The sequence below is a fragment of the Xenopus laevis genome, chromosome 4L, assembly GCF_017654675.1.
Source record: "Xenopus laevis strain J_2021 chromosome 4L, Xenopus_laevis_v10.1, whole genome shotgun sequence".
In the NCBI taxonomy this organism is placed as follows: domain Eukaryota; kingdom Metazoa; phylum Chordata; class Amphibia; order Anura; family Pipidae; genus Xenopus; species Xenopus laevis.
The window spans coordinates 43173879-43183962 of record NC_054377.1 but is presented as its reverse complement, the minus strand read 5'-3'; the positions used below and the strand labels follow the sequence as shown (position 1 = coordinate 43183962).

The 10084-nt window shown below is 35.4% G+C and overlaps 1 long non-coding RNA gene across 1 annotated transcript; it reads left to right on the top strand.

The window, feature by feature from the left end:
- Positions 1-594: 594 nt before the first annotated feature.
- LOC108714016 lies at positions 595-3717 on the top strand. Its single transcript, XR_001935287.2, has 2 exons — positions 595-1067; positions 3472-3717. It is a non-coding gene; the product is annotated as an uncharacterized LOC108714016 (long non-coding RNA).
- Positions 3718-10084: the final 6367 nt, after the last annotated feature.

Below are 10084 nucleotides of genomic sequence, written 5' to 3'. Positions count from 1 at the left end.
GAAAGCGGCAAGCTCGGTTCTCCACAAAACATCATAGAGGGAGCCTTGGGGTGGCAGCTTCTGCTAGATCGAAGCCACCTCGTTTCCATAAAACAAACAACCCCCTCCAAAATAAAAACTCAAATGAGATGAGCTGCTTGTCTACCTACTTTCTCTTTTCCTCAATCCCCACACAAGTGTGTACCACAGGAATCCTATTAGTCTAAGCAGATCCATTGGCGGCCACAATTGACCTCCTGCACCTCAGCTCCTGGGGATGACTGATAGCCTCTACACCCTCTATACCACTGTCTTTTACACGATTTTACTCGTGCTGCTAATAAAATATACCTCTTACTCGCTTGTATTGTCATTTAACTCTTTGTCCTGCAAGTGAACATCGAGTGAAAGTATTAAAGTTCGATTTCGCAGCTTTACAGTGTGTGTTCAGAATAGCCAACATATTTTTTTTTATTTCAACCTTTGATATTTGTTGTACTACAGTATTAGAATAAAGCCACACTGCTTCCAATGTCACACACACAGCAAATCTACTACTACTACTGGGGGGAGACTCTCCTCCTGACACAACGTTAAACTCTGCTGGGGGCTGAGTTTGAAGGATGGACATAATAATGTTTCAATAGGTGATACTGAACAAGTCATTATTTTTCACTGAATATTTAAAGGCATCCTTTGGCAGAGATTGATCTGCAAAGCTTTTCCAGACATCCTCAGCCGCTGTATTTGTGGATCTCTTATGTATGGGCACAACATATAATACAGAAAGATCTGTAATTAGAGCAGCATGAAACTAAATGGTATAAATAGGATATTGTGTGTTCCTTTAGACTCAGCTAATTATATCAGAAAGAAAAACAAAAAAAAAAAGTTTCTAAAAGAATGCCATAAAACATGTTCTTACTGTAAGTACATTACTGAAAGGGATATTTATAAAACGCAGGATAAATCCTTATCGTGATATAATTACTCTTACTACACACACACACACACACACACGTGGATTTAGGATCAAAAATGGCAGCTGCCCTTGAAACGTTAAATCAGGATTACTGCACTCTTTTAAGGTATGTTGTATTCTTCTACTATATGTATTCATATATTATATATATATTAAAATAGGTAACTTGCAAAGTTTAAGGGTTAGAGAATGAAGGCAGGGAAAAAACAAGTATTATTTTTAGTATGTTACCTAATATCATTTTATACACTTCCTTCAATATTTGTCTTTATCTTTATAAGTACTGGGTCTGCTCGTCTGACAATAATATACGTCTCTTCAAACCCCTCAGTGCCGAAGTGTTTTCACTTTGTTTGGCTGATGTGCTGCAGAGGGATGACTGGCGCAGGGAGAGGGAGGTGGTGTCTGAATCCAAAAGGAGAATAGGTCCTTAATGTTGCTGATAGAAATCCATCAATTACACCTAATAGCCTGTCCCTGAATTAAAATGTTGGCAAATCCTAATGTAATGATGTGAAACACGCGGGTCATTTTCCTATTTTGATTTTTCTTCAACTGATACCAGGTTTCCATTTTTGAAAAAGGTTTCTATTCAGGTTTCCACAGTGGCATTGCTGTATTTTATATTGGGGGAAATAAAGAAAATACAAATGGTCACAAGTGATTTTATTCATTGCTCAGGCTCAGAAGAAATGTTTGCTGCATTCATAGAGGCAAACTACCTGTTAATAATGTAGGATGTATAGGTGAACTTATTCAAAATTTAACGACAGCACACAAATTGTAGGAAATTAACCTTTATGTTACAATTGCCTCATTAATGGGTGTGTGTGTGTCAATGCAGTACTTATTGTTCCACTCTCAGCCACACACATACATATTATCGTATCTTCCTTGATTATATATAGCACTCATACATGTTGTACATATACATTATGCCAAATTATTAACCCATGCATTTGCATTATAATACATTGCTTTTAAATAATAATAATACACATAGTCTGTTTGTGCCAGATTCAGTTTTTTTAATCTAATACTATTTTTTATTCTGCCTGCATCACTTCTAACAATGGATTTATACAGCTCACAGTACCATTTAACCCCTCTCTTTATAACAAACGTGTGAGGCTGGATACTATCAACCCCCTGTTGAGCTTGTGCTTTCCATATATTTGTTATACTTTTCACTTCATTTTAGATTTATTTCCTAAAGATCAATACACAGAATAGGGAGCCCCAAATTTAATCCCTCTCCATTATTTCTGACAGCAGATAATTGATCAGAGGTCAAACAAATGTGTATAATTGAATCACAAATAATGTGGGGTGGCTCAAGGCAAAAAAACTGAACACAAGCAAACTGCTAGGGAATCAGAAAAGACTGCACTGCTTTTTAATAAAAGTCCTTTGTTATACATTGGCTGCAAATTGTAGGATGATGACCACTTTTCACACCTAGAGTTGACCTTTTAGGTTCTTCCAGAAAAAACACTACCCGAATAATTATTAGAAGATTTACAGCCATAAATGCTTGAAAGCTGCAAGGAAATATCCTTATATCTTTCATTACATGCCTATAGCCAGTATGGTGCAACATTGACAACACTTCTATGCAGCCTGAAAATATCAAATCACATTAGAATATAATGCACAGATCAGTACTGTTTATTACCACAAAAATGACTATTTATTATAGTATTAATGGGACAGTGACAATTTTTACAGCAAGAAAAAAATTATGAAAAGTAGAACAAGAAGGCAAATAACACTGGATATGGGAAAATAACATTGAAAAACTGCATTGTTCTGTTTTTAACATGTTGTTCACCTTCCAAATGTTGTTGTTTTCAGATTGTTCACCAGAAATAAAGGCTTTTAAAAAAATTGTGGTCCCTATTTTTATTTTTTATTGTTTTTCCAAAATTGAAGTCTAAAATTTCATGTTCCTGTCTTCTAGTATTTCAATCTGGCAGCTCATTAATCCAGGTGCAGATTCTGAACTGTTGCAATTTGCTACATTAGTTGTTATATTTCTCAGTAGCATCTGGGAATATTAACAACTATTGTATCAATTATACCAGCTGCCTTTAATACAACTCAGGGATTCTGCTCAGCAGGGCCAAAGATAAGAAATGTATCAACTAATGTAAAATGTATCAACTAAGGTATAATTTAGAACAGTTTACAGAGTCAGTTACCTCCTTCCCAGAGCTTCTTTAGAAAGACATACATTTAAACTTCAATAATTAGAAAAACTGTCTCAACTATATCATAGAAAGTCATTGAAAAAAATATTTATTTCTGGTGAACAACTGAAATTAAAAAAAAAAGTGGAAGGTGAATAACTCTTTTAAATAAGCAGAATGATGCTTTTTAAGTAAAAAAAAAAAAAGAGGTTAAAAAAATAAAGGTTTCACAATTGAGAATGCAGCGACTTCAAGCTTTTTTCCTGTTTTTTTTTTCAATCTTGCTTACACATCTTTACTTTTGCTGAAAAATCATCCCAGTGTGGAGAGGAAAGTCGTGGCGAATGAGTGCAAATAAAGCATTTACTTTTTCAAGATGACACTATCACCCCCCCTTGTAAGAGTCAATAAAGTGAGTGTGAGAAATTAGATGAGCCTCTGGAGAAGAAAACGGTGTCCAGCGTCCTCCTGCAACTATGACAAAACTTGAGTCCAACAGCCTGAAACCGTTTACAAGTTGGTTGCTAGTTGTGTATGCATTGCAATAAATTTCACACCATACTAGAACATTTTCAGTGCTCGTGTCTGATTTTTTTTTTTATGCTTAAGGCAGTGCGGGTTTCAAGGACAATCTTTTCAATGGTATATTTTTAAATAAGAAATTACTTTTACAACACGGATACATTGATTTATTCAAATGTTGCCCACTTTGCTCAGTTCCCAGGAGACTGCCCAAAGAGCACCACAGTGCTACACAAGACCTTTCAATAGTCACTGAAACAGCAGGCTTGGGACTCCTTCAGGAAGCTTATGGTGCTCACCTTCACATTAATAATCTATTTATATTAAAAGCAAAATCCACAGCCACTTGAGGTTCACAGATGTACTAATATACTCTATATATAATACTCTGATGCCCCATTTTTAAGAGAATTTTGTAGGTGTTGAAAGTCACATGGATACTCTGTGCAATATAAAACCAGTCCTGATCAGCAGGAAGCCACAAACCCTGGTTTCTTAGCTTCCAACACATTTGCAAGATTTGTTATTTTGACTTCCTGATAGACACTGAGACACCCTGGTTGCATTGTGGTAGAAAAACAATAGTCTGTGGCTGAAGCAAATGGAAATTATTGCAGAATGAATAACGGGCATGCTAACAGAGCTCTCTTTCAGTAATTTCCAAAAGTAAACATTCTTGCTTCAAAATGTGCTACCATCACCACTGGTTACAATAATTACAGGTGTCGCACATGCTAGAAACTGAACTTCTTATTATGGGAAAGTATTTATACCTTGATTAGTTTCATAGGCCCCAAGGGTAGATTTCTAAATGTAGCAGGACTGTTCAACAAAATTCACTCACAAATATTCATAGTTTCAGTTATTTGCCACCATATCATAAAACAGGAACCATATCAATTTGTAAATCTAAATGTCTTAATGTCTTATTTTTTTTCTATACAATGGCACACATCAATCTAGAGACATTGGAATAAACTGGTGTAATGACAAAAAAAGATCAAGTTTTAATTTGCTATAGCTTCATAATACAAGTAAAGATATATGTCTAATTAGCTTTTTTCTCTGTAGAATTTGATGTATTTTATATGATTTTGGCTCCATAATAAATATAAATCTTCAACTTGAGATAGATACAGAGAACTGTAATATATTATGGAGAACTGTATACAAGTCTGTACAAGTCTGTATACATTATCCAAAATGCTTAAAAATGGCAATGTCATTCCCTTCAATGTTTTGATTAAATAAATAATAATTTGTTCTTGCTTAATTTTCTGCTCCACTATGATAATTAAACTATGGATTATAATAGATTATGATTTGTTTAGGGTAAACAGTTACATCATTCAAGTATCCTCTTGTTTTGAATGTTTGAGATCATAAGGAACCAAAATAATCTGTTAGTTTTCCCTAATTTCTATACATTTTACATATTCCATGTACCATTGACAGATTTGAAAATTTATGGAGCAGAAACAAATCCACTATTTTTTTTGTCACTAAAAAAATGTTTTTGTTTTCAAGCCCCACCTTTATACCCAGAGTATAATTCATTCTAAGGAGAAGCATTACAATATAAGTGATCCTACTGCCACATAATAAAATATTTATAGGTGTAGCCTGCAATCATTTGCATAAAGCTGGGTTGGGTTACACATATTGAAGGACATTTACATAGTGTTAACCTGAGAAGGAAGCACAAATATGCAGTTATTGTGCTTGCATTTTAATCAGCAAACAAAAGATTGGTCTGAAAAACATTCATCGTTGAATACCCTTTTGTCAGTCAAATGGTTCTTTTGATTGCATTGAGATAGCTACATGCTGAGCTATCTTACAGGTGACAATTTATTGTAAAAAAAACTGAAGGCTCATCAACTAAACTGGCTAAAAAGCTTGGGCAAATCACAATGTTTTTAGCAATTTTTTCAAAGCATAATTTATTTTGCCATTCTTTGATACAGGTACTAGAGGCAAAGATTTAAACTGGATAATAAATAGGTCACATTTAAGGCGCAAGTTGTACCCTCCAAGGGACACAATCTAGGGCGGACATGGGCACTGCTTTATTAATGTCCTATGGGCAGGTGATGAGTACAGGGCTTCCTTGTTGCACCTTGTGTCTGATGCTATAACATAAGCACAACAGACACAATGGTAGGAGCAGGTAGCAAGTTAATAGTTTTTTAATGGTGGTATATTTGCACCCATAAGATGCACTTGGCACATGGACCTATGAAAAGATTTGCCCTTCTTCTTAACTTTTTATTCCCTCCCAAATCCTTACATACACATACATTTTTTGGAAGTGTGTAAAAGATCATTTTTTTTCTACCATTTACATTTTAATACTTACACTTCTTAAAGGGGTTGTTCACCTTTAAATTAACTTTTTGTATGATGTAGAGAGGGATATTCTGATATAGTATGCAATTGTTTTACATTTTTTTATTATTTGTGGTTTATGAAGACTGGAATATGAGTAGGAGAGGCCTGAATAGAAAGAGGAGTAATAAAAAGTAGCAATAATATTCCATTTGCAGCCTTACAGAATGTTTTTATAGATAGAGCCAGTGACCCCCAATTGAAAGCTGAAAAGAGTCAGCAGAATAAGGCAAATAATTGAAAAACTATAGAAAATAAATAATGATGACCAACTGGAAAGTTGCTCAGACTTGGATTCTCTAACATATTAAAAGTTACCTTAAAGGTGAACCACCCTTTTAAGTTGCTTACACTTACATCTATCTACAAAGACTTTGGTTTAACAAAGTTAAGACAAGAATTCTCATCTAAGGCAAAAAAATCCCTTTAACTGAAGAAAACAAATAAAATATTATATTTTATATTTCGTAATAAATTCAGCAGATTTCCTCTTTTAGTTCTGCAGACAAAAAATACCATTAACTAAGATTAAACATATCGCAGCTGTATGGCAGTTTTTACACAGAGGCTCAGTTTGCTTTTTAGGGTTAGTGCAGACAAACCGTCCGGCCTTGCTTGGTTAACTTTATTTAGCAGGAAACATCTCAGACTTTAACAAGTTATAATTATCACTACTGTGCTACAAATGTAAGTTCTGAGTCTTTTTTGGTTTTGCAAATTGATGGCATATTAAAGTTAAAGGGCGGTGTAATGCCGTAGATGTAAATCAGACTGGATGGGGGAAAAACTTAAAAGGATATTCAGCAGGGAATGCTTGTTTAGCAGGATATAAGGGAATGAGCACCCCCCTCACCAGAAAACACACACAAGTACACATTAAGTTTGGTGCCTGCATATTGTTTACAAATAGATAGTTATCCCTTTATGCACGCAATCAACTAGAATGAATATTTTTTTACATAGTACAGACCTCATTAGATCTACACATCATGAGAGTAATGTCTATTTTTCCCATCCAGGAAATCTGTGACAAATCAGTTCTTTAAATTAGATTTTTATATATATGGATGAGATAGTAGATAGCACAGATACTTGTGTTCCTTTAATTAAGGGTTAGTTCACATGAGGAGATTCGAGGAGATTCGGGGAGATTTTTTCGCATTGCGACTTATTGCCTCAACTTCTGGGCGACAATCTCCCCAAACTGCCTCCTCATGTCTTCCCATCCACTATAATGAAAAGTCGCCTGCGCTAAAGCACACACGGTGCATCGTTTTCCGAAGTCGCCCGAAATTTCCTCGTGAGGCACAACAGCTAATAGTCTAAAAATGTTATGCTGCGTTAAAATTGTAAAACTGGTGATGCACCCCTATATATTTATGTTAATAGATAGTACATTTTATATTATAACCCACCATAATAAAACATTGGTTTTCTCCCATGTGCTATATATCAAAAGTGCAGTGGTTTATTGAATAGGTTGAAACTGGACACATTAAAGAAGAGCAAAACAGGCTGATCTATCTTGTAAAATATAGATAAATATGTAAAACATACATATAGGATATTGGAGTTCAAAGCAGCTTTCTATCAAATAAACTAAAGATAATGAAGTATATATTTAGATACATATCTCTGGTTGAAAATATATTGTTTTTAAACTTTGCATCCTGCCTTTTAAATTGTTGTAGAGCACAAGACATGTGGTCAAGCCCCCCCACCCAATGAATACAACAATGTCTGCATTTGTTAACATTTTCTGAAAGACAGTATTTAGTGATTAGGAATAGGATATACTATAGTAGGTTAATGTTATGCTAGTATTCTACGTTTTTGTTAGAGATAAACAGCCTACACAGCCTAACTTAGGGATAATATCAATAAAAAGAAATCCCACAACTGGAACATGAAAGGAATAAGATGTAGTCCCTAAGAGTTTACCGTTTTTAGATAGGAGTACATAGATATATAAGAATAAAAATGACTTCTGCAAGTAGGGTTAGAGCAGTGCTAGTACCAAGATTTAGCTTTTTGTACAAAGACATAGAAATTGTCAGAGAGCGGTGTATGGTGTGAGAAAGCAGTGGAGAGAGTGGCTTTGCAGTATTGAATGAATAAAAGGTGCTGCTGCAATGTGAATCCCTGCAAAAGTAAGATGTAGACCAGTGATCCCCAACCAGTAGCTCGTGAGCAACATGTTGCTCTCCAACCCCATGGATGTTGCTTTCGGGATCCAAAAGCAGGTGCTTATTTTTGACATTGCAAGTTTGGAAGCAAGTTTAAATTGCATAAAAACTAAGTATAGTGCCAAGTAGAGTCTCCAGTAGGCTGCCAGTCCACATAGGGACTACCAAATAGCCAATCACAGCCCTTATTTGGCACCTCAAGGAACTTTTTCATGCTAGTGTTGCAGTTGAATGTGGCTCGCAGGTTAAAAAGGTTGGGGACTGCTGATGTAGACACTATAGTTGATGAAGTAGATAATGGTGACCCAAAACAGAAAGTTAGAGGTGTTTAAATAGATTGATGTTGATATCAGTTGCTAATATTTAAATGGGTTGCTATAATCAAATAATATAATTTCTTTTTAATAGTCCAATTCAATTATACTTGCAAAAGCTCAAATCATTCTGTATAAGAGGCATGGCTTCACACTATCAGTTAAACATATACAGGTTTGTTTTCTTTGCCTTAGCTAACCTTTGTTATCAATCCGATTCCTCTAGTTTAAATCGTATTACAACAGTGCTGTAAATGTGCATCACGCTGTTGTTGAACCTTGCTCAGATTATGAATCTGTATCTAAAATGTAAAAAATTGATGTGCTGTTCTACAGGAGACAGTCATGTGTATTGTTAGACACTTCCCATGCAAGAACAAAAAGTACCAACATTTCATAGTAAATCACTGGTTCCCAAGACACCTCTCTTTTATGAAACATGGCACAAGGACTTCAATGTTTAATGCTCGGTATTGGATTCCATTTGGGATAGTTCGAATCGAAAGTACAATGTTTTATGTGCTATTTCAGTCTAGCAGGTTGTCCTCCATCTGCATAAAGTGTTCATAACCTTTTTATCATTGCAGCAGCCTTATAAGGCCTCCGTTAACTAGAGGCTTTTGTTGTAATGATCGCCAAAATAAATGGTAACTGAACATTTCTCTAATGTTTACATTCTATTGCACTTCCCATGGTCTGTCTAAATGAATGTCTTTAACAAAGTAGTTTCATTTCTTTACGGCAGTTATTTGACCATTAGAGCATCTTTTACATGAATGTAACATAAAAGAGTCATAAAACAAGTGAGGTCCAATCTAGCACTGTAATAATCTCTTAAAATGTTAATCTATTCTATATGCCATGGTATAAGAAACAAAGGTAACCAAATGCTTAAATCCCACTGTGGCTGTTGACTGTACACCACATTGTATGCTATAAGAATGCCCTATAATACCATGTTTGATTTCTACAGCTCTGTTTTCTTGAAATTTTTTTCACTTCTTATGTCATCAGTAACATAATGAAGTGGTGTCGGGCACTGGTGCGGGTCATGCACAGCCCCCCCTCCGGAAGCCATCTTCTGTGTAGATATGCAGACGTGAACTGCCAGTGGGCCACAAGGGCTGGTGCAATTGCATCCCATGCTCCTCCAGTAGTTTGACACTGCGGGGCAGATTTATCAAAATCAAATTTCGAAGTGAAAAAAACGTCGAAATTCGACCATCGAATAGGCTAGTCCGACATTCGAAGTCGAAGGATTTTTAAGATCGAACGATCATACTTCGATCGTACCTCGAATCGGACGTTTCGAACGATTTTACAAAAAAATCCTTTGACTTCTCAAAACTTAGCCAAATACTGCCTATAGGTTCTAGGAGGTCCCCATAGGCTAACATAGCAATTTGGCAGGTTTAAGGTGGCAAAGTCAAAGTTTTTTAAAGAGACAGTAGATTTTCAAATGGTCGAATAGTCGAAGCATTTTCACTTCGAATCAAAGTCGAAGTCGAATTTGGCCTATTCGAT